Below are 25,135 nucleotides of genomic sequence, written 5' to 3' on the forward strand. Positions count from 1 at the left end.
GGCAGCTTTGCTAGCAGTGGCCTGGGGACTGAAAGCCAGAAGGCCGATGTGAATATCCCTTGACTGGTGGTGGGGGTTACACAACAAGGAACTCATCTTCCATTGTAATATCATAAATGGAAATGCCTTTACTGTACCTAGCTCATTGAGTATCCTGACCTAGTGATGCCACAGTGTGTCTACTAGTGGCTTCTGCTAGGGACTGTGGGACTGACTGGGAGTTGCAGCTCACTGGAAGGGAGGATTGGATGCTTATCATTTACCTGATTTGTAAAGGCTCAAAGTTCACAGCACAGTTTATTACCTTGGTTGGCATTACCATAAAAATTAGAAAATTTAAGTCAAACAATTCCAAGTCAATGGTCATCCCTATATGTTTTCAGTAAAGCTTTAATGAATTCTAATGTCTTGGTTTTCTTCTTTGGACCAAAATACATTAAAATTATATATCAATGTTTTGTGTATCACTTTTCTTTACTTAGCAAATTTTTTATTTTGCCAGGATGATAAAAATTGGTTTATGCAGAAAAAATGTTGAATATTATTTTATTTGAATTACTGGTGGAAAATATTACAAGTGTTACATAGAGATTCTTCCAAATTAGGGGAAACCGTATTCATTTGTTAACAAAAGAAAGAATCAAATCACACATACCCCACCACACACACACACACACACACACACACACACACACACACACATACACACCAGTAGCAGCATATATTCGACCTATAGAACAATCCCAGCAGTCCCAGAGCCTTGCAGGTACTAGGCAAGCATGCTGTCACTGAGCTTCACATTTTTTTTATATGTCAATATACAAGTCATCCCAGAGGATGAAAGAGTATAAGCCACCAACATCTAATCTACAGAACAGAATCCTCAAGGAAATTCAAAATATAGTCAGTTAAGAGTCAGTCCAAATCCACATTATAGTAATCTCCATAAGCCAAATGAGGACAGCACTATCAATTCATTCAGAGTGGAAGGGGTGGCTTGCCTAATTCCCGATAGGTCCCACAAGTCAGCAAGAAAAGGATCAATTCTCTGCAGATTACTGGGAGAATGATACCTGGTAAGCAGTTTTTAATCACCAACAAATGCCTGAGATCCACCAACTTGAAAAGAGGGAAGATTTATCTTTACCTCATGATTTCAGTAGCATCAGGCTGGCCATTCTCCCACTTGACTTTAATAATGCCTTTGGGTCTTTGGGGAAGTAGGTCATCAAGGCAGAGCACATGACAGAGAAAGATGCTCACCTCAGGGTGCTCAAGAAGAGAAGAAGGAAATAGAAAGGGCTGGAGTGCCAGTACCCCCTCATTCAAACACCCCCAATAACCTAGCTTCCTTCCACGGAGCTCTAAAAGTTCCATCACCTCACCATGAGCCGGAAGGGCGGAGAGGGTCAAAAGTTTAACAGGTGAGTCTTAGGGACACTACAGATCCAAACTGTACAGACTAGAAAATTAAATACATGATATGATCAAAACTATTCCTAAGTTCCATTTTCCAGCTGCAACTTATTCTTAGAAAAATAACATAATGACGAGGGAGTAAGACAGTCATTTCTAAAATATCATAGGAAATGTGTTGAGTTCAACTTTTACAGGAAATTTATAAATATCTACTAATATTTAGGTATATATACACTTCGATCCCACACTATTTTTCTAATAACTTATTCTGCAAATATATCTTCCTTGAGGAAAGATTTTTGCTCTGCCCATCCCCAATCCAGTTTCTGTAATTTTGGAAGTAAGTGTGTGTGCTATCTGAGCCCAAATTTATTGTGGGGAGTTAGGTTCTCCCTCCTTTAGGGCAGAGTATCTCTACAAATTACTTGATATTTTCCATACAAAAGGTTTGTATTCTTTACCAATTATTTATTCAATCATTTGTTTATTATCAGTTTGGGTTCATAGATATTTAATCCTTTTGCTTATAACCCAGTGATACTTTGTTTATTTAGCTGTGTTTTTGATGAAATAGGATTTCTTTGACATCTTGTGTATTTCAACTTAGAACTCAGTTATGTGCCCTGATTATTCTCTCTTTTTTTACATGCTTGAATTATCATGTTGCAGTATTGTTTCTAGTCATTCATTGACTCAGGCACTGTATCATGAGCTTTCACTGTGACAGGTGCTGCGTACATGGTACAGTGGTGAATGAACATACCATGTCTCTTTCCTTGGGAGTTGTCAATTTACTGTTTGATAAATTTATGATGAACATAGCATGACACGGGAAATCTGGAACAACATAAGGCACTACCACTCCCATCCTCAAGCAGACCTGATGATCTAATGGGGGTGGGGCAAGTGGAAACCAGACTCAGGGAGACAAAAGGAGAAATTAAGTGTAGTCATCCGCCTTACTCTTGGGGCCTTGAGGATCACTCCAAGATCCTTAGGGACGCCTACATTGCAGACTGTATCAAACTCTGTGAGAGACATTTGCTCCTGTTTGCAGAAACCTAGGGTAAATCATCACCTTTTACTCAAAGAGAACACATTAAACCTTCTCTTTGTTGTATGCAAGCTGCTAGACTCGTCACTCTTACACTTGAAGCTTACTCCTAAGGGAAATAATGGTTGCTTTAACATAGATCTGCAACACCATGGTAGATGAGCTGGTAACTGAGCCAGCTACTAAGTGACCAAAAGGTCACATAAAAATTAAGACATTTGAATTGCTTTTTCTGAAATTTTCCATTTAATGTCATCTATAGGTGACCTAAACCATGGGAAATGGACTGAACAAGGCCACTCCAGTCATAGACAAGATGCCAACACCTATCTGATTTTTATGCAGTGATGTTAAGGACAATTTTCTTGAGCTGGCACAGGAATAAATGACCTTAGAAATAAGTTTTGTTTGAACTAATATGGAACTGGGACATGAGAAAATTTCGGGGTATAGAGTGAGGTCAAATGTAGGTTTATCTTTGGTAGTATTTTTGAAGACAATAGACCTTAAACATAAAACTGAGGAGGGGCCACAATAGCTCAACAAGTAAAGGCACCTGCTACCCAAGCCTGGCGACCTGAGTTTAGTTCTAGGAATCAAAATCAAGATGGAAGGAGAGAACTGACTTCACAAAGTTGTCCTCTAACACGAGTTCTGTGATATATGTGACTCCCCAATACACACACACACACACACACACACACACACACACACACACACACCATCAATGCACACACAGTAACAACAGCAACAACAATAATAATAAAAATAAAAATTGAGGAATTGAGGAAGATCATATGGCAAGATAGATGGCTCCAGATAGGGGGTTTCCCATACAACAGATGACACCCAGCACAGATAGAGTGGAGTGGGGGCGGGGAGGGGGGGAGGGGGGGCGGTAGATGCTAAAGATGATACATGTGGAGAAGCGCAAGCCACATTTGTTTTAAAGGGGGATATACATTGTTAGGCTCCCATACAAAGGGAAGATATCCCTTATCCTATAAACAAAATGACACAGAAATAATACACAGGAAGATGCGTGTAGGTTATATGCAAATACAGTTTTAGAAGGGAATTGTGGATCCATGGACTTTGGTACCTGTAAAGGATCCTGGATGCCATGCCTCATAGATACTGAAAGAAAACAATATTTTATGATTAGTACTAGACCCGCAATGAGAGAACAGTCTGTGTATGTTTTCTTATTATTGTAACAAACTCTCACAAGCATGAGGACTTGGAGCAATCCAAGACTACTGTGTCACTGCTATGGAGGTCAGTAGTCCACAGCAAGTATCATTGGGCCACAGCAAAGGTGTTCACAGAATAGTGTTGCCTTGGGAAGAATCCACTTCACATTTTCAACGTTTTCTAAACATACAAGTGTCTTTTGCTTGTGGTTTACTTCATCAAAACTCAGGGCCAAAATCAGCAATCTGAGTTGTCACATCCCATAATTCCTCCTCTACTCCCTATGTCATGTCATGTTCTGTTTCTCCCTCATAAGACCCTTATGAGGATCCCGAAATGTCAGGACCCAGGATCAGCTCCACAGCCCTAGTGTCTTATTTTTACAGCTTCAAATCCTCCTTTGCCATATCGGGGGTCATGCTCACAGGCTGTAGGGACTAAGAAATGAATGAACATCTTTGGGTCCTTATTCTGCCTTCTACTCATGGTAAACCAGTCCATCTCTGACTTAATGAGGTCTAGCTGTGTTCCCATTTCCAGTTAAGAAAAATAAGAAACAAGGGATGAAACGGCCCCTGAAGCCACAGGAAGAGCTATGATGTTTACCAATGTACTAAGTACTGATTTAAGATTTGAAGAGGTGAACATTTTATGAAAAGACTTAAGATTTTTCTCTTAAAAAATACAGTAACACAGATTCAAAAGAATGAAAGTCAAGAAAAAGCCAGAAGCCACTGTTCTTCATTGTGTTTCCCATCTCTGTGACAAAATGCCCAACAACAGCAACCTGAGGAGAGAAGAGTTTACTCCGGTTTGTGATTTCAGTCAGTTGTTGCAGGGAAGGAATGCATGGACAAGAGGCAGGGTCCAGGACAGAACTAGAAGCTTGTATAACTGGGAAAGACCTAACCACAGGGAGCTCATGCCCACCAAGGCCACCTACCTCCTAAAGGCTCCACAGCCTTCAAAATGACACCTCAGGCTGAGGATTCAAAGCATGAGCCTGGAGGTTCAAACTGCTACAAACCCCAAGGCATCTATCGTGAGTTTAGTTCCACGCTTCTTAAACTGTGGGTCACAACCCTATGTGAGAATCACATCACTGAATTTGGGGGACAAAAACGTAGCATCAGTCAAACGTTTCTGAACCCAGGACCCAAAATTAATTCCAAATCAAAAGCATAACTAATCCCGGATATTTCTGTACCACCTGCCCAGGGTGTGTAGCACCGCTTCTCTGTATCCTTGATTCTGAACATACAGTGTGCGCACAGTGCACTGCTCACACCTGCACACCAGCATTGCCAGCATGCAGCATGTGCACACTGCACTGCTCAGGCCCACACACCAGCATTGCCAGTATACAGTGTGTGCACACTGCACTGCTCAGGCCCACACACCAGCATTGCCAGCAAACAGTGTGTGGACACCACACTGCTCATGCCCACACACCAGCACTGCCAGTATACAGTGTGTGCACACTGCACTGCTCAGGCCCACACACCAGCATTGCCAGCAAACAGTGTGTGGACACCACACTGCTCATGCCCACACACCAGCACTGCCAGTATACAGTGTGTGCACACTGCACTGCTCATGCTCACATGCCAGCATTGCCAGTATACAGTGTGTGCACACTGCACTGCTCAGGCCCACACACCAGCATTGCCAGTATACAGTGTGTGCACACTGCACTGCTCAGGCCCACACACCAGCATTGCCAGCACACAGTGTGTGCACACTGCACTGCTCATGCACACACACAGCATTGCCAGTAAAGCTTTTTTGCAATACTTTGGCCCTGATTCAAGATTTCTGTAGACTATGAATGCTGGTGCTTTTACTATACATACAGAGTTCTGCTCTTATAGAAATACAGTATTTTAATTATGTAAAACAGATACTGAATAGTTTCCTAATACCATTCTTCAGCTTGAAAGTATCAAGCTAGTGTGACCTTGGATTGTATCAAGATATATTATAATGTCTCAAGATATGAAAAATGCACTATTGTGTTTTGTTATTATAAGAATATTATTTCTGGGCTGGAGAAATGGCTTAGAGGTTAAGAGTACTGACTGCTCTTCCAGAAGTCCTGAGTTCAATTCCCAGCAACCACATTGTGGCTCACAACCATCTGTAATAAGGTCTGGTGCCCTCTTCTGGTCATACATGCTGTATACATAATAAATAAATAAATCTTTAAAAAAAAGAACCTATTTAAAAAAATAATATTATTTCTTTTGTATTTGTATGTGTACAGGTGCTGATGTATGTACATGTTCATGCACACGTATGTGTGAGTGTGCATATGTGAGTGTGTGTGAGTGTGTGTATATCTGTGTAGGTGGGGCTGGTTATGTGCATGTAGGCCAGAAGTCAACTTTGGATATTGTTCCTCAGAAACTATCCACTTTGAGTGTTTGAGACAGGGTCCCCATGAGTACCTGACACTCACTGATTAAGCTAGGAGAGCTGGCCAGTGAATCCCAGCGATCTAGCTCCTGCTATGGGGTGGTCTGTGTGTCAAATTGCTCTGATTGGTCAATAAATAAAACACTGATTGGCCAGTGGCCAGGCAGGAAGTATAGGTGGGAGTAACAGAGAAGAGAATTGAGAGGATTCTGGGAACTGGAAGGCTGAGGAGGGAGACACTGCCAGACACTGGCATGACAAGCAGCATGTGAAGATGCCAGTAATCCATGAGCCATGTAGCAAGGTATAGATTTATAGAAATGGATTAATTTAAGATGTAAGAACTAGATAGCTAGAAGCCTGAGCCATTAGGCCTAACAGTTTAAATAATATAAGCGCCTGTGTGTTTATTTTATAAGTGGGCTGTCGGACTGCCAGGGCTCCAGCTACAAGCTCCCCCCTCCCCGAGCACAGGGATTACAGGTGTGCAGCACTGTGTTCAGCCTTTTTTGGGTAGATGTTAGAATTTGAACTGGGGTCTTCACATCTTGGTGGTAAGCACCAGACACACTGAGATACCACCCCAGCCCCTGAAATACTATTTCTTATAGACACTGCAGTGTCAAGGCTCAGATGTCCAAGTCATTCATACCGCACACCGTGGAAGGAGAACTCTGTCACAATCAAGAGCTTCCCACAACACTGTGGAAGATAACACTGGGCTGTGACAGGGGTGGCATGGCATGGGTGGAATCTACATTTAGTTGGCAATGGTTTTCTTTGGTTTGAAGGTTTTTGTTTGTGTGTTTGTTTGTTTTTTTACAATAGTATTATTGTGTTTGGATAGTTTTCAAAGTTGCTGTTTGAAGTGCTAAATTTACTTCTACTATTTCATACTATTTATTTATGCAAAAAGCTTTCTCAGTATTAACAATCACAAAATCAAAATATTGATCAAAGTCTATGTGGTCCCTTGGTTTTTACCTTATATAAAAGGGGGGAAGAGTAGGCAATAAGGTGGTTGAGCAGGTTGAGAACACTCCCACCAAGCCAGATTACCTGAGTTCAATCCCTGGAGTCCATGTGGTGGAAGGAGAGAACTGACTCCTACACATGTGCTCATGTAAACACACACACACACACACACACACACACACACACACACACACACACACACACACACACACAATGTTTTTCACAGGTTCAAGTTTCTCTATTCTACCCCTGCCATCATTGAGTATGTGTGTTCCATAAAAGTATAGACAGCTCTTCACTGTGGCTGAAGCTCGTCTCCACTCCGTCTGGGTGGTAAATGAACTTGGACACCAGACTCTTGATGTTTCAGCATAACTATAGGAAACTATGTCATAGGAGGCTTATTACTGACATTGAGAAACTAAAGGGGCTGAGAGAAATGAAGAGAGAGAGAGAGAGCACCCACCCGCATCTAGGTTCTACGGCAGCCCCTCTGCTGCTCTTTAAAGCCCTCTGGGAAAATCTAGACCTACCAGTGCTTCTTGCATACACTTCATGTAACTCCCTGCGAATCGAGTGAGATGCTATTTTGACAGGCACGCAAAATAGAGCATTTTTACTTAAGAAAAAAAAATGGGAACACATCACCCTTGTGCTGCGTGCCCTCAACCAAAGGAGACAGATTTCTCATGAACCATTGGAAGCTATTGGGGTTTAACCGCATTAGTGTGGTTTCCCTTTGGTAGCTATGATGCCTGGGACCTGGGAGTTAGCTTCACACTAATGGGCTCCAGCTGAGATAGGTGGAAGATTGGCACACAACAAAAACCCTATGCAGTCAAAACGGCAGTCTGTCCTCGAGGGTAGTTAGTGTATAGGTCAGTAAGTGTGGTAAAGCCACACTTCCACTTCCGTGGAAGATCTGAAAGAGATGTGAATGGCAATCTGCCCCACCCTACAATTTTCTGACTGGAGCAGTTGGGGCCCAGAAGGCTCAGGTGACTGGCTGGGGCTGTGCTGTAGTTAGTGGCAGAGCAGGATGTGCCTGGGACCAATGACTCATGTCAGACTTTCCTGGGCTCTGAATTCAGCAGAGGAAATGCTTTGTTTTCAAAGCTATGGGTTTTTTTTTTTTCTTTCAAAACTGAACTTCCTGCATCTATAGGGAAAATAGCACTTTTGGGAGAATGTGGTCAAAACAACAACAACAAATGTGATCATATAAACACAACATCACTGAAGAATTCGATGATGTTATCAGGACAATAATAGGAATTGAGAAGGAGTATTTTTAAAATGTAGAAAACATCCCAGGTGGAAGTTAACGTTTACATATACAAATGCTGTGCTTTCTCAAGTTCATGTCTTACATGTCTAAGAGCTAAACCTTTTCTATCCTTGTCTATCTGGTGTCCAATCCCACACCCCCATTCCCCTTTCAAATCACAGGTTTCAGGTATGCCAACAGTGCCATAATCACCAAATGTGCCACTATTCCCCCACCCCTATATGCATCGCACAAACAGCTGTCCCTTTGTATCCTCAGAGGATCAGAGAATTCAGAATATCAGGCTATGCCTATCCCCTACACAAAATGCAATGGTGTTTTATATAACCCACCATCTATTCCTGTATCTTTAAAACCATCTCTGGAAGACTTGTAATAACTAACACATTGTGAATATTGTATAATTAATCCTACTGCATTATGTAGGGAATAAAGGCAAGGAAAGTTTTGTACATGCTCAGCGAAGATGCAATGTCTGGCTGGGAAATATTTTCTGTGCTACATTTGTGCAGACCCAAAGATATGAAGGACCAGCTATTATTCTCCACCACTCTTCATTGATGCATCCCTATCATACCCGTTTAATATCAGTCCAAGCAACATCTCCTGGGTGCATCCTTCCATGACCCACAAGCAGAATTTATTAATCCCTGCTGCATTGCCTTGTTGTGCCCATGGTGACTTCCACTATAGCACTTGGAGCCTTGATTTCTGTTATTTGATTACTAATGTTCGTTGTTCCCTATATGATACAAGGATGGGTTTCGAGGCATGTCTGATAAAGAAATGAATGCATGAAGGTCTCTGGCTTTAGCTCAGAGCTGAAGCCATGAAAAAGAAAACCCTGTTAAACAAGCAGCGCTTATAAAGGACAAAGTTCAATTTGAGGACACTTGACATTTAAAGACCATTGTGCTCTGTTTGGCCCTGGAGAATGTGGGCATTTGGGGAGTCTAAAGGTAATCAGGGCACTGTCACCCTCAGGCATTTTAACTGGAGTTGAAATCCAGAGGAAGTAAGTCTGGGGACTTTCTCATCCTTTGTTCTCTCCAGTTATTTAATATCATTGTATACTTTGTGCAGCAAAACTGTGCCAAACACAGAAGCTGGGAGAAATGGTCTGTTGTAGTGGAGAGGGTCTAGGCATGATACACATGGTGGAGTTTGCTAGAATCCCACAGTGAGCTGAAGACCGCCCATGCTTAGGGAATTCCTTGGCTCCATTTGAAGCTATGCAAAGTAATATTTCTTCTACACCTTTGATGAGAGGCGAAGTGGTTAAGTCTATAGACACTGATCAAAGACTAACTTGGGTCCCAAGCCCAACACTGCCACCTGCTGATAGGTGGCGTTGGTAAGCCTCCATTTCTTCCTCTGTGGGGAAGGGGAGAAGGAAGGTGTAACTGTGAGTGTGCAGAACACACCTGTGAGATGTTAAATGCTCTGCCTGTCGTACAGAAAGGTCCAGAATGTTGAAGAAAGCTGGTAAGGGTGCTCTCGTAATGGTCATGACACTGAATTTTCCTATTTCTGAGAAAGTTGCTGGCTTGACCAGTTGTAGACAAATGCAGCATGCGTGTGACATACATTCAACCAAGATTACCGAAATGTGAAGAAAATCGTCCTTTTCCTACAAATGGTAGTGTTTGTCTCGGTTAACGAAAGTACATGTAGAATCCATTTGGTCACTGTTGTGGCTTGGATATAAAACATCCCCTGTAGGCTCAATGTTTGAACACTTGGTGAGGCCATTTGGGAAGGTTATGGAGCCTTTGGAGGTGGAGCTTTGGTGGAGAAAGTACATTGCCAGAGACAGGTTTTGATGTTAGATACCCTGTCCTCACTTCCTGTTCTTTCTCTGCTTTCTGTGTACAGATGACATGTGAGCAGCCAGCTTCTGGACTGCCCACCTGGCCTAACATTCCTGCTGCCATGTCTTCCCCATCATGATGGACTGTGCTTGCTGGGGAACTGTGAATCCAGAATGAATCCTTCCTTCCTTAAGTTGCTTTTGTCAGGGAGTTTTGTTGCAGCAGCAGAAAGGAGACTAATACAGTCACCTAAGTGACAGACAATAATCTTCTGATTATGTCAAGCATTTGCTGTATGTTACTAGGTGAACGGTGCAAAACTGGAAATGCTGCACACAAAGTGATCCCAACCATGAAACATTCTGGGAAACACCAAAGTATAAAAGCAGGAAAACTGTCAGCGATGGCAAGGGTTTCGGGAGAGGGAAGGATGAGTCTGTGAACATAGCAGACGGTCCAGGGCAGTATCCTACAAGACACCACACATTTATCAGACCTGATAGAGTTACAACATGGAGAATGAACCAAAGAGAGAAGCCCAGAGCAGTTAACAATGGTGCATCAACACCTGATCCTTGTGTTAGCCAGCCTTGCATTGTTGAACCAACTGATACGAGAAAGGGTTTGTAGGGGCTCATGGTTTTGCAGGTTCTAGGCCACGTTTAATTGTCTCTGTGACTTTGGCAGGGAAGAATACCATGGTTGGGGGTGTGCAGCAGAGCAGCCTGCTTCTGGGAAGAAAAAAAGAAAAGGAAGAGACCAGGATATCAGAACCCATCGTAAAGCCACAAGCTTCAGTTCCTTAAAATCTCCCAGTAGACTCCGCCCCTTAAAGGTCCCATAACAGCCAACAGTGCCAAGCTGGGAACCAAGCCTTTACTACATGGGCCTTTCAGGAACACTTAAAATCCAAACCATAGACCTTCTCAACTGTAACAAATAAGATACACTAATGAAAATGTATTAGCAGAGGGAATTTGTGGGGGCAGAGCAGAGGGTGTGTGAGAACTCCCATTACCTTCCAGCAAACCCTTCTGTCTATCTTAAAATTGCTCTAAAAGTAGTATATTGTTTTTTTTCAAACTGTCCCAAATCTAGTAGAATCTCAGAGTCTCCAAAGGAGCAATAGATTGCTCTTTGCAGTGTAAAGGATAGTGGAGTCTGTAGCCTTCTTAGCTGACAATAATCTGACTAAAAAGAGTCAAAATACAGGGATGAGCATGAAGCTTTATAGTAAAGCATCTGCCTATCACATGGAAAACCCTGAGTTGAGTCCTTAGCACTACACACACACACACACACACAGAGAGAGAGAGAGAGAGAGAGAGAGAGAGAGAGAGAGAGAGAGAGAGAGAGAGAGAGAGAGAAATAAAACCACTATTCTTAAGTCTGAACAAGGAAGATTTCCCAAGATTTCACCTTAAAACAGAAAAAACTCTAAAGGAACAAGTCAAAGACTTTAACCATAACCTAGCACTACATAATATACAAAGATTGGTGAATGTGTTCAGACAGGCTGTATGGATAGCATTTGGAGGGATTCTAGCAAGTGTGTAGCATGATACAGTGACTTTGACACAAGGATTCATTTCCAAAGGCTCTGTATTCCCCCAGGACAATGGGGCAAGAACACATGCTTTGTCCTCTCTATGGTATGCCAGTCTCTTAAATGACAGTTTTGCAAAGACTGCAGATCTCAAGTGGTAAGATTTGTTCCTGCAGAGCCTGACCTCTACCCCAAACAACAGACTTGGTGCAGATGCTCGCTGCTCAAGTGGAGAGAAGAGAAGGACACAACAGCCACCATGGGCCCCATTTCTGGAAAGTTCACTGATAGCAGGAGACAGTTTCATTCACAAAAGCTACTCTGGAGTCAGGTGGAAGAAGCCCCTTCTTGGCATGGGAGTGATGGGGAGCAAGCAGGAAGCACTCCATCCAGTAAGGAAAAGGTTGATACCTAGTGAGTGGATTACCTAGAAATGGTCTTTAATCCTTTACAGCATTTTAGGCAGAATAATCTGCCACGTTTTTACAATTAGCATAGTCTTTCTCCTCAGAGAACAAAAGCAAACTTTAGTTAATGCCCCTAACCCAAATCACAGTTTTGGTAATCGACACACTTCCCTTTCTCTTTGTACCGACCATTAGAAAGATGCGCACCTCTGAGCTATTATATCAGAGCAGTCATAACCAGCATCACCAACATGTGCTACATGTCTGGAGAATGGGGGGGACCAAGCCAAATGGTGTTTGAAAGTACCTAGGAAGGGCTCTGCCTCTAGAGCACACTTACTTAAGGTCCACAAATCATTTCCATCTGAGGAAGGGTGGGGGTTGAGCATGACAGGAGGGGGTGGGGTCAGCCAGTAATCTGATCTCAAAGAAAATTGTCACAATTACCACCTGTGCTGGTGGTCTTGGCCCAAGTTCACACTGCCTGGGAAGAGAGACAGACTCCACAGCTCTCCTGCTAGGCCTTGGAGGTGTAGCTGTTGTGGCTTCAGGGCTGTCTGCAGTAGCAAAGCACAGAGGCCAAGCATGCCATCCAAGTGGGAAGAGCAAGAACAGGATGGGAAGACCCCAAAGCTACTCACCCAATAGCCTCACACATTTCAAAGGCTACTATGGCAGGCAGAAATCTGGCCATGCTCTACATACGTCTCCCTGTCACTCAGTTCAACACAAAGTACTGCTATGAAGGGTTGTTACAGATGTTGTTATGGTCCAGAACCACTTCACCTTAAAACAGAAAAATTGCCTGTGGACCTGACTGGATTACCTGCATCCTTTGAATCTGGTTAAGAGACCCTAGCTGGAAAGGCTCAAAGACAAAAGATACAGAGGAAAAGCCAACTCATCCTTAGAAGATGGAGGGAGATGTCTTAGAGGGGTAAGCAGTTGTCAGAAAAGCATGAGGACCAGAATTCAAATCCCCAGAACACATCCAGAAAAAGCTGGATGGAATGGTGGCCAAGCCCAGCTGGGTAGCCAAAGTAGGGTGGGCTCCAGGTTCAGGGAGAGACCCTGCCTCATTGTTCAAGGTGGAGAGTGATATGGAAAGGCATGTGACATCAGCCTTAGGTCCCCACTCTTGTATGTGCATACAAATGCATGTACATCACATTTGTGCAATTACATAATGCAAACACATATTCATGCACATTACTTACACACACACACACACACACACACACACACACACACACACACACGAGGGAGTGTTACAAAAATGATCAGCCATGGTTTAAATCTGCAATATTCTCCAGAGGTTGACGTTCTGAATGCTTGTTCACAGCTGGTCATGCTATTTGAGCAGACTGTGAAACCTTTAGGAGGCGGGGCCTGGAGGGTACTAGTAAGTCACCAGGAGTGATCCTTGAAGATAGTACCCAGCCCCTAACCATGGCCACTCCCTGCTTCCTAGCCCAGTTTGATGCGAGGGGCCTCTGCTATGTGCTCCCACAATGATGAACACGCCTTCCCACCGTGATGGACTGAACCTGAGCCCAGGTACGGTTTCCCTCTTGGAAGCTATTAGGGATTCACACAGTGCCACAAAGGAACTAACACAAGTCACGGAGGAGCAACACGATGACTACTGGGGAAATGGGACCTTCAGTTCTACAACGACAGGCACTGGGTTCTGTCCACAGTGTAAAGGAAATGTAATGTCCATAGCGTAATGGAAAGATGCTTTCCCCAGAGCCTCCAAAGGACTCAGCTCAGCCCACATCTTGACCTCAGCTTTTACTCAGAACAAAAGCCCAGCCCTGCCATGCTGTGGACTCTGTGAGCTGCAGAAATCCAGGCCTGCACATGTGTCCCTTCGAGTTAGGAAGGCTGGGCCATCCATCACTCCACAGCACATGCCCATTAGCCGCTTTGCCGGCATACTCAGCCCTCCTAACCTTCAGGTTCTAAATCCTCCGCTTAGACCAACCAGTGATACACAATATTTGAAAGGAAACATTTAGCTTTTACTGGACATGTGCAGACTTATCTTCATTGTTCCTTAAATAATCCAGTATAACAAGATTAATGTTCCTGGTACTATATATTGTGAGTCAGCTAGACATGATTTAAAGTGCAGAGAAAGCTCTGGGTGGGTTCTGTGCAAACATTTATTTATTTCACACATGGGACTTGGGCATGTGTGGATTTTGGTGTCCTTCTAGGATCCTGGCCCAGTGTCCCATGGAGACCTGGGCCATTGTGTGAGTCTTTCCCTTCAGTCTTATTCACTCTGATTCTTTCTACCCTTGATACACATACGATAAAAAGCAGCGGGACAGGAGAATAATTTTACTTCTTTAAGTCTAAAAAAAATCCCTTGCATGTTTTAAGGTAAAATAATATGTATTTAACAAGTTTTTGGTGATTAAGTCTGTAATAGCCAAACGGCTTGGTGTCTACATACAATATAGAAAGCTACTCGCAGAGATGTGGGTAGCTCTCCACTGATGAGTCTACATAGATATATCATCGTCACCAAGCTCACCAGAGTTTACATAAGCATTCACTCTGGGTGTTGTAGGCGCTCGGATTTGGACAAATGCATAGTGGCGTGTGTCAGTTACAATAGGGTCACACTGAGTAGTTTCACTCTGAGTAGCTGCTTAAGCCCCCCCCCCCCCCCCCCCCCCGCCTCTGTCTCTGTCTCGGTCTCTCCTTTTTATTTTTCACTATTTCCTTCCTTTTGTCTTTTCCAGGGTGATATTTTTGTTGGAATTACATAGTATGGCCATATCAGGCCAGATTCTTTCACTTAGCAACATGCATTTAAGTTTTCTAAACTTTTTTTCTTTTCAGTATTTGAAATGGAGCACAGAGCGCGTTGCACAAGCTGGGCACATGCCTTACCAGGAAGCGACACCTCAAGCCCCAATAACTTTTACAGATCAGAACGAATGCAAACAAATCCAAGGAAAAATGACCAGAATGTAAGTAAGAACCTAAGAACTGGGTCCCTGTGTGTGGCACTCACTCTCTGATAAGGTCCTATCTCTGTCCTCTTATAAAATTGGGGCATCCTCCATTGATTATTTGTTGCCAACATATTTTCCTTATTTTAAATCAGCTGTGAGAATCTGGGAATAGTCTTTAGGCAACATGGACACTGCCTAAGAGTGGGGTACATTCTTTCTCATTCCCGCCCCTCCCCTGCTGGACACTTCTGGGAAGTTCCTAGGTGGTGGGTGGTGTAGATTACAGCTGAGAAATTAGCTCAGATCATGCAAATAAATAAGAGGAATAGGGAATCAGCATGGGGCTCTGTCCTGGCTTCCAGCACAAGCTCCCATCCCTGTTTCCAGAGCTTTTACTGGCATGACTTCAAATACCTTCGCCCTGAATCTCAGCAGTAAAGTGCCTGCAGGGATGAGAGAATTGCTTAGTGACTAGGGAAAAAGGCAAAGCCTGGCGCCTTCACCAGCTGGCTCCCCCTTCTAGCCTTCTCCCCACCCACAGGGTGCTGTGAAGCTGGGATCAAGTGGCCGCAGGCACTGGCAGGTGCTTTTCCTCCCATAACAAGGAAGGACTCAGATAGGTGACCCCTCCAGGAAGGCAGCCAGAGAGCCTCTCCCCTGGGTGCTGTGTGGGCAGCTGGGGTCTCACATCTCAGATGAACCAGTACATGGGAAGAAAGGTACATTCGAGACTGATGCAGGGAGGGACCTCGGCAAATGTCGCTCTAATCTCCCTTGTAGGGAGGATGGTCTCCACAGGCTTCTCTAACATTAGACAGTAATCCGGTTGCTCTTTTGGGATTCATGAGTGAAGAAAGGAATGTCGCAGAAGTTGCTGTGGAGAGGTGGGGAGAAAGCTAAGGGGTAGAGATGAGGCAGGACCAGAGAAAGGACAGAGGAGCTTGCACACCACCTGCAGGCACCAGAGTAACAGACATTTGGATGTGGCCCAACAGTATGTTTAGGTGCCACTACAAGCCCTTGGGTCTTAAGAGATAAGACAGTGTGATTCCATTCTCTGGGGGAAAGGATGGAATGTTCTGGAATAGACCAAGCTTAGACCCGTGAACTCGGGTGAGAGGCAGACACTCCTGTGCTTGTCCAACTGCTACGCTGGCCCTCCCACATCTGTCCTGGGCGGGCCAGTTTCAAAGAGAACTTCATCACGGAGCTCCTGGAAACTGCTCAGCTGATAGAGCAGGGACTAATCTGTAAGAGTCTTAGTGAGGTGGTGGCTGGGAACTGTGTATCCCCCAGTTGTCTATGAGTCTATACCGAGAGGTAACAGTCCCTCCTGTCACCGGCTTTGTCAGCCATTCTCCACAGCAGCCTCTCTTCAGAAAAGGGACAGAAAGACTGTATTTGGAGTATCTGACTAGAAGCAAGCCTCAGTGCTTGGGCATTTCACCAGATTCTCTACATAGGCTTTATGTCTGATGCAGAGATCGGATAAGCCCTTTTGAATTTAGCGATGAGAAAACTAGGCTCAGCGATCGGAGTCTCCCTCATAGTCAATAACTGCAAATAGAGATGGACAGAGCTGTGTATGGAGTGCTTGCCCTTCACTGGCTGACCCAGAAAAAATGAATTTCCCGGAACAAACCAGATCGGGATCCCAGGCCCTACGTGCTTTGTGAATCAAGTCCAGTCAAACAGTACATGCATCAGTGTTTGAACACTTCTTGTGAGAAATGGAATGCTTTGGTTGGTTGATTGGTTGGTTGTTTTTACCCAGGGCCTCACAAACGTTGAACAAGTGCTTTACAACTGAGCAATATTCTCAGCCCTGGAACGTTTTCTGTTATGGATATTGCAGTTTGTGTAGGATACAGTGAAAAGGAAAAGCTGGGGTTTGGGCTCTTTTTTTCTATAAATGGTCATTAGAAGACTCTTGGGGTCCAACTCTAGCTAGCTCCTCCTTCAAGGACAATGAGAAACAGTGCAGTTTCATACCCCACTGGTGTTCTGTCACTCTGTCCCCGGTGCGCCCAAGGTCAGAAGGCATGAAACTGAAAGCAGTTCTCCTTTGAAGCATATGCAAACGTTGTTTGTGGGAGTCATCAGGAACCCACGCTCCCTGCACCCATCCCCAGTGTCAAACAAGTTTCCGGATCACATCATTCTATCCCAGGTATGCTGCAGGCCACAGTGTTCCTCTGGAGGGTAAGAGTGAGTACTTACTGGAACCTGGAATGCCTGAGTTTCTGTTTGAAAAGCCTAGCTCCTGAGAGGTCAGAGTACAGCTCCCTTCTTCTTGCTCAGCAGCTTGGCTTAGAGCTAGGACATCCAAAGAGGTCTGCATATAAACCCTCCTTCACATGTTGGTTTGTCCTACAATGGAGGGGACACCAGGCTGCCTCTCTTTACTTGTTTTAAATAAATAAATAAAGTCAAGAAAAGCAAATACACACCCTGGCTCCACACCATCTATTTTGCCACGTAGAACTTTTCTGCGGAATGGTCTATCAGTGCCACCAAATGACTTCTCTTCCTGACTGAACCGCACGGGAAGGGAAGGGAAGCCAGGCAGACCCGCAGGTGTCCACCATTTCCTCTCACTGCACAGGCGCCACACAAAAACAAACAGCACCGAACACACCCTCAGGAGCTGCATGGTTGTCCTCACTTGTCACGATCTGTGTGGCTCTTTTGCTATGTCTCTACCGCATCCCGGACCTCTAGCTCTGATTTTCCCTTTTCCTTAGATTTTCTGTGCTTTTGAACTTAGGAAATGTCAGTGGTTTGTCTCAAGTATCTTTGGGCACGGACAAGACTTTTTTTCTCTTTCTCTTTAGAGTCAGAGCAGGAAAGGCCATTCAGCTTATCTTGCTCACTTCCTGAAATCCAAACAACTCTCAGAAAACTACCTCACACCCTATTCATTCAAATATGTCTCTGCCCTTGGACGAGAGAGTCGGAGCCATTTCAACTTGACAAGAATGTTTGGAACTGGTTTGAAAAGCCTCCATAGACTTGGAGAAACAGTCTAGAAAGTCTGAAGCAAAAATTGGTGTGGTTAGTTCTCTCCTATGGAAACGATTTAGAAAAAAAAAAACTTCCTTTCTTCAGAGAATGGCACCCCAGTTGGCTGCCCAGAGCTTCCCAGTGGACTGACAGTTGATATGTTCAAACTCTGCCCCAAAGACTGTGTGTCCACTGAGTGGGGGACGTCTGCTTATTCTCACAACTCCCCTTGTCCTAGCTGAGAAATGTGCTTGGAGATTTGTGTGTGATGGAAATGAAAGGTTTTGAATAAATCTGTTTGCCTTCAATCAGATCAAATGCATTTTAAAATCATTAGAAGAACATTAGGGTTCTCAAATCTTTAAGGGGAAAAAAAGAAGAATTCTAATGCAAACCTTTCTGTCTTAAAAACAAACAAACAAACAAACAAACAAACAAACAAACTGTTAGCACTCAGAAAGGTCATCTGTACAAACCAAGTACATTTCCAAACACAGTGTATGTCTTGGCCAATGATCTATGCCCCTTATGCAGTTCTCTTCCAGCTCTGCCAGGGAACACAGAACTGTCAAGGGAAATACCCTGTCAGGGCTCAGGTTCAGAAAGTGGACATGAGCAACTTTCTCACTTGACAGGACACTGAGACATACCTGCACACTTGACAATGTACCAAGACAGTGTGGTCTTGGGAACATGGCGGTGGTGTGGGTTTATGTGAGTCAGCGCCTAAAGCCTGACCATTATGACTGCTAGTAAGTCTCTCCAGGCATGCCTCTGAATCCAGAGATGAGCGATGGACACTCTGCCCAGTTCGTGCCACCAGGAATCTGTTCGTTGTTATCAGCTGAGACAGTGGATGTCTTCATCCATCAGCTCTCACTGCTCATGTGGAAACCCTTCGCCAACACTCATCAGAGGAGCCAGCCTCAGAGTATGGGAAAGTTCCATTACCAAACCACTAGATTTGTAGTCATATTTCATTGTCAGAGTTAAAAATAAAACCCAGGCCCCCAAAATCATGACATCTCATTCTTTTCATTAGAATATGATTATTTACTAGTTTTGAATAAATTCCAGTGGCATTTCACTCACTACGTTGCTTTTATAAAGACTTACTGAGAGAGCCATCAAGGCAATCCTTTTTAACCCTTTAAGCAGCTTATTTTTTGTTGCTTATTTTTGCCTTAATCATGGTGTTTTATTTTATATTTTGCTTTTTATTGGAAATAGTTTTTTTTTCTCACATCATATATCCTGATGACAATTTCCCTTGACTCTATTCCTCCCAGTTCCTCCCCACATCCCCTCCTATCCAGATCCACTCCCTTTCTATCTCTCATTAGAAAAAAAAAATAGGCTTCTGAGAGATGATAAGAAACTATGGTAAGATAAAACAAAAACCATCACATTGGGGTTGGACAAGACAATCAAAGAGAAGGAAAAGAGCACAAGAGAAGACACAAGAATCAGATTGTTTGCACACTCAGGAATCCCATAAAAACACTAAACTGGAAGCCATAATATACACCCAGAAGACCTGGTACAGACCTGTGCAGGCCCTGTGCATGCTGCTTCAGTCTCTGTGAGTTCATATGAGCTTTGCTCATGTTGATTTAGAAGGCCTTTTGTTCTTGGTGTCCTCTGTCCCCTCTGGCTCTTAGATACTTTCTGCTTCACCTTCTTCAGGGTTCCCTGAGCTCTGAGGGGAGGGATTTCATGGAGACATCCCATTTGAGGCTGAGTGTTCCAAGGTCTTTCACTCTCCCCACATTGTCCAGTTGTGGGTCTCTGTATTTGTTACTATCTACTGCAGGAGGAAGCTTCTCTGATGACGGCTGAGCAAGGCATTGAACTATGAGTATACCAGAGTGTCATTAGGAATCACTTTATTGCTACTTTTTATTTTTTTTCAGAACAGTGGTATTTGGTTTCACCCTTAGTCTCTGGACTATCAAGTTTCTGGTCACCCAAGCAGTGTTGGGTGTGGGTTCCATCTTGTGGAGTGGGCCTTACATCAAATCAAATATTGGTTGGTTACTCCTGCAAGCTTTGGGACACCGTTGCCCTAGAATATCTTGCAGGCAGGACGCCATTGTAGATCAAAAAGTTTGTGGCTGGATTGGTGTTTATGTTTCTCTTTTGGTAGCATGCAGAATGCCTTCCTGTACCAAAGACACTAGAATGTGGGGTGAAGACTCCAGCTCAACTTCTCCATGTTCAGTGAGTTGTGTAAATGTTGTTTTTAGCAATAGGGCCTGCTTGTCAGTTTGTTGAGAACAACCTATAGCCTTGGCAACAGCTTGTGTTGTTTGGGGATTCCCATGGGACTCCTTTGGCCAACAAGATATAACCCATTTCTGGTACTGGCTGCTTCATTTGGTGGCAAGAAATGGCCAGTTGGAACCCTGTCTCTTCATTATTTGGCAATATCATTTAGATTGCCTTCATATATGTGTATATTTTAGGAAACTTCTATTGTATTAGGCTTCCATACTACTCTTCAGATAGCCCTTAATTTTAGCTATCTCTCCCCATATTCCCTCTCTCACCCTCTGCCCTTGATCTTCCCATACCAGGACCCTTCCATCCATCCATATATTCTATTTCCCTTTTTTAATAAGATCTATATGTACCTTCTAGTCCTTTACTCTATACCTAACCTCTGTGGTTCTATGGATTATAACTTGGTTATCATTAACTTAACAGCTACTATCCATATGTAAGTGAATACATACCATATTTGTCTTTCTGGGTCTGAAATACCTCAATCAGGGTGATTTTTTTTGCTAGTTTCACCCATTTACTCGATAGCATAGCTTATTTATTTATTTTTGGTGCTGGGGATTAAACTCAATCTTATGCTAAGCACATGTTCTCCCACTGACCTACACCTCCAACTCAGCACATTTATTTTTTACTTTAACCATTTGGGTTATATTTACCCCCCACCACCACCACCACACCGGATACATTGGGAAACCCTCAACTATCTTAGAAATTAAAGTTTTTAAACTATGATAAATTCAAAACAGCTGTGCAGAATGATACCTGCCTATGATCCCAGACAGTTGGGAGGCTAAAGCAGGGAGATAAAATCATTCCAGGCCATAGAAGTTTTATTTCTATTGGCTAGGTGTCATAGTTCTGGAAAGTTCTATGAATATTATTATCAGAGGGGGGAAGTGATCAACAGTCTGACCCAGCTACAAACACTGTGAACTACAATAATGATTGGCCTGGCAAGATACACCCACTAGTGCAGCAGTGGTACAAATGTTGTTAGAGCAACCAAACACTTTCCGATTGGATTGAAGGCTTGCTTCACAGGATGGAACCCATACCTGGCACTGTTCCTGGGACCAAGAACCTGTGGCCAGCAAGTAGTAAGGGAGAATCAACTACTATTATTCTGCTAAGTGGTTATATAAACTGGCTTATTGTTATAGCCATAGAGTAGCATATCTCTCAACCTAAGCTTCTTCCTGTAGTAGATGGCAGTTAATACAGAGACATACAATTAATAACATATACAACTTAAGAGACTGCAGAGTGCTCAGACTGAAGTGGAACCTCTATATCAAACTCCTTTCCCAAAGGCTCAGAAATCATCACTGAAGAGGGAGTGGAGAAACTATAAGAGCCAGAGATGGTGAATGACTGCTTCTACTGGACACACATGAACTCACAGCAATTTCACAGCATGTTCAAAACCTACCCAAGTTCAAGCCAGGCAAAATCCCAGCATGGAGGAGAGGTTAATGCAAAGTCACACCCCTCCCTGAGAGCTATCAGCAATTGATATCTGTGGAGAGAAGGTGAGTCAATTTTCTTTATGGGTGTGGCTCCTGGTAGGTCAACCAAGCTCCAGGGTAGATATCACACCCAAGAGTTTTTGGGCAGAACAAATTGGTCTCCCTGTGTTTAAAAAAGAGGACACAAAATTGGGTTGGTGGGGGTTGGATGTAGATCTGGGAGGAGATGGTAATGGGGTCAATATGAGAAAAATATATTTATGAAATTTCCAAAGAATAATTGAAATATTTTTAAAGAATTATAAAATCATAAATTACCCTCCTCCCGCCCCAAAATGAAAGAATCTCAGGTCAGGCTGTGGTACACAGAAAGTTCAAGGCCAGCTTAGGCAACTTAGTAAGACCCTGTCCCCCCCAAAATAAAAAACAAGCTAGGAAATTGAGCTCAACAGAGAGTTCTTGCCTAGTACACAGGGCCCTGGATTCAATCCTAATAATGAAAGAAGACAATTCCTGTTCATTTTTAATTCTACAGGCCAGTGGCATGAAGTGTGTGTGTGTGTGTGTGTGTGTGTGTGTGTGTGTGTGTGTGTATACCTGTGCACATGCATATGGAGCCCAGAAGTCAATGTTGTATGTCTTTCTCCAGCTCCTTCCACCTTGCTTAGTGAGAAATAGTCTCTCATTGAACTGCAGCTTGATGATTTGGTCAAACTGTCCAGAAAGCCCCTGTGATCCTGTCTCTCCCTTCTCAGCACTGGGATTATAATTGCACACTAGTAAACCTGCCTCTTTACATGGGTCCTGGGAATCCAAACTGAGGTCTTCATGCTTGTGTAGCAAACACATTATCCATGGAGCCATCTCCCTAGCCTCAAGAAGTACAGTTGTGTTGTCCAGCCATTACACTGTTCTTGAGTCAGTTATATTTAAGATGCTTTAACACTGCCTTGGTATAAGGGATAATTAATTTTATGTAAATTAACCTGTCTTGATGACTCCGTACCATCTTTATATGTGTCCAGTGCTCTGTTCTACTGTAATGTTTTTCAGGGGAAGAGTGGAATACCTATGGCTATTTATCGCGTAGACTAAGGAACCTCAAGCTTCTAAGGCTTGTGAGGTCTTAAGATACTACTGTCTTACTGCTCTTGGTTTCTTGTTGTTTGTTACTCATCTTCTCTCTGCAGGGTGTAAGCAATCCTTTTTCTCCACTTGCAGTGACAGTCACTATTTCCTGAATTGCTGCATGGACAGCCAGTAGCGGAACTCCACGTCTGACTGGATGAAGTTCTCTGTGAGCACAGCCACAATTCCCTGTGAAGGTACTCCATGCTGTGCATCTTGGGAACTGCAGAACATCTTGGCTTCTTCTGAGATCTTTGCCTTACATTGCAGTGACTGACAGATACCTGACCTATAAATAAAGGATGACTCTTATTCTTATTTATCTTGGTTGCCTTAAAGTTCCCTTAACATCAAAAGGCAGGGTGCAATAATAACATCTGCTAGCTTAGTCCCCGCTGTGAAAGCAAGGGAGAAAATTCAATTAAGGAGACAGAAAATTTAAGCAAAACTCCCTGTTAGGTTACTATCACTTCCTGCCATCAAAATAAAAGACAGATTCTTTCTATATTTACTCTTGATTTGTCTTGCTCATGAAGTTATTATTTCCCTTTACATTCAGGCAGAGAACTCTGGTCAGAACCTAAGCCTTAAGATCAACCAGAAAGCAGGTGCTGCTAGAGAGGACACCAGGTGGTGGGAATGCTTTTACACATCTCCTCCTCCCCCTCTCCCTCCCTCCCTCCCTTCCTTCCTGCCTCCCCCCACCAGCATGTCCCAAAGGGGGTTTTCCTGGGAGCATCTGCCACCATTTCTGTATTTCAGAGTTTCCATTGTCTCTGGTTTTCACTGTGGGTGATTTGGCCAGCCTGGATGTATTTGACAACGTTTGTGGACATTTGTAATTGTCACAAAAAAAGGGGTGAGTACTCCTGCATCTAGTGGGTAGAGTTGTGGTGGTACTGTGTTCCCCAAAATATTGTGTACTCTAATAAATTTATCTGGGGTCAGAGAACAGACAGCCACTAGATACAAAGGCTAGAAAATGGTGGCACTCACACCTTTAATCCTAGCATTCCAGAGATAGAAATCCCTCTGGATCTCTGTGAGTTCAAGGCCACATTGGAAATAGCCAAGCATGGTGACATGCCTTTAATCCCAGAAAGCCAGCCTTTAATCCCAGGGAGTGGTGGTAGAAAGCAGAAAGATATATAAGGCGTAAGGACCAGAAACTAGAGGCTTTTGGCTGGTTAAGAATTTGGCTGGTTAAGCATTCAGGCTTTTGAGCAGTAATTCAGCTGAGATTCATTCCGGATGAGGACTCAGAGGCCTCCAGTCTGAGGAGACAAGAACCAACTGAGGATCCGGCGAGGTGAGAAAGCTGTGGCTAGTTCTGTCTCTCTGACCTTTCAGTATTCACCCCAATAACTGGCCTCGGGTTTGATTTTATTAATAAGAACTTTTAAGATTCCTGCTACATAGAGTCATGGACACTCATCCTCTAGTGCATAGGTCAACCCTTCCACAAAGCTTCTCTGTCCCCAGTTGCCAAGAACGCCAAGGCTGAGACACTCCAGTGTTGGGATTATTGCAGAGGGCATTGCAAAGGAGAAATGGAAATGCAGACAGGTACTGGGAAGAAAGCAAGGCATCCATCTCTGAGTAGTAACATAGACGCCGGAACAATTCATGAAATGTCCATGGGTGGCAAGGGGTCCTGAAAATGGATTAGGGGACCAGAGAGCTACTGTTTATTTGAGTTTGAACCTACAAAATGTGAGTGAGCCTGTAAGACGTAGTGGGTGCGGCAGTGAGCTGACTGGAGCCCTTGCGGGTATGCTGAATCTCCTCTAAATGTGCCAGCAGCCTTCTCTCACCCTGACAAGGCAGCTGAGATGATAAACTAAACACGGTGGATGCTACATAGAGTGAGATAGTTATAGATCTTTGAAGGAGCGTCCTGCTTTGGTCCATAGTTTTGAAAGAAGCTGCAGTCCAAGGTCTATTGACCCTGCTCCTGCTGCTGTTGGAATTGTGGGAAGACAGAACACCAGGGTGGGGATGGCTGAAGAATCAAAAGACAGAGGAGGGAGGCAGCAGACCCTGCAATCCTCTTCAAGGGCACATTCCCAATATCCTAGGTTCACTTTTAAAAGCCCCACCACCTCCCAGGGACAGCATGGGTCAGGACCAAGCCTTTAACATATGGATCCACAGGAAGATTGAGGTCTAAG

The 25,135-nt window shown here is 43.7% G+C and overlaps 1 long non-coding RNA gene across 1 annotated transcript; it reads left to right on the plus strand.

Moving 5' to 3' along the window:
• Window positions 1-14,883: 14,883 nt before the first annotated feature.
• Window positions 14,884-23,265, plus strand: LOC143273194 (uncharacterized). Its single transcript, XR_013051087.1, has 3 exons — window positions 14,884-15,096; window positions 21,681-21,899; window positions 23,058-23,265. It is a non-coding gene; the product is annotated as an uncharacterized LOC143273194 (long non-coding RNA).
• Window positions 23,266-25,135: the final 1,870 nt, after the last annotated feature.

The sequence above is a fragment of the Peromyscus maniculatus genome, chromosome 5 (assembly GCF_049852395.1).
Source record: "Peromyscus maniculatus bairdii isolate BWxNUB_F1_BW_parent chromosome 5, HU_Pman_BW_mat_3.1, whole genome shotgun sequence".
Classification (NCBI taxonomy): Eukaryota; Metazoa; Chordata; class Mammalia; order Rodentia; family Cricetidae; genus Peromyscus; species Peromyscus maniculatus.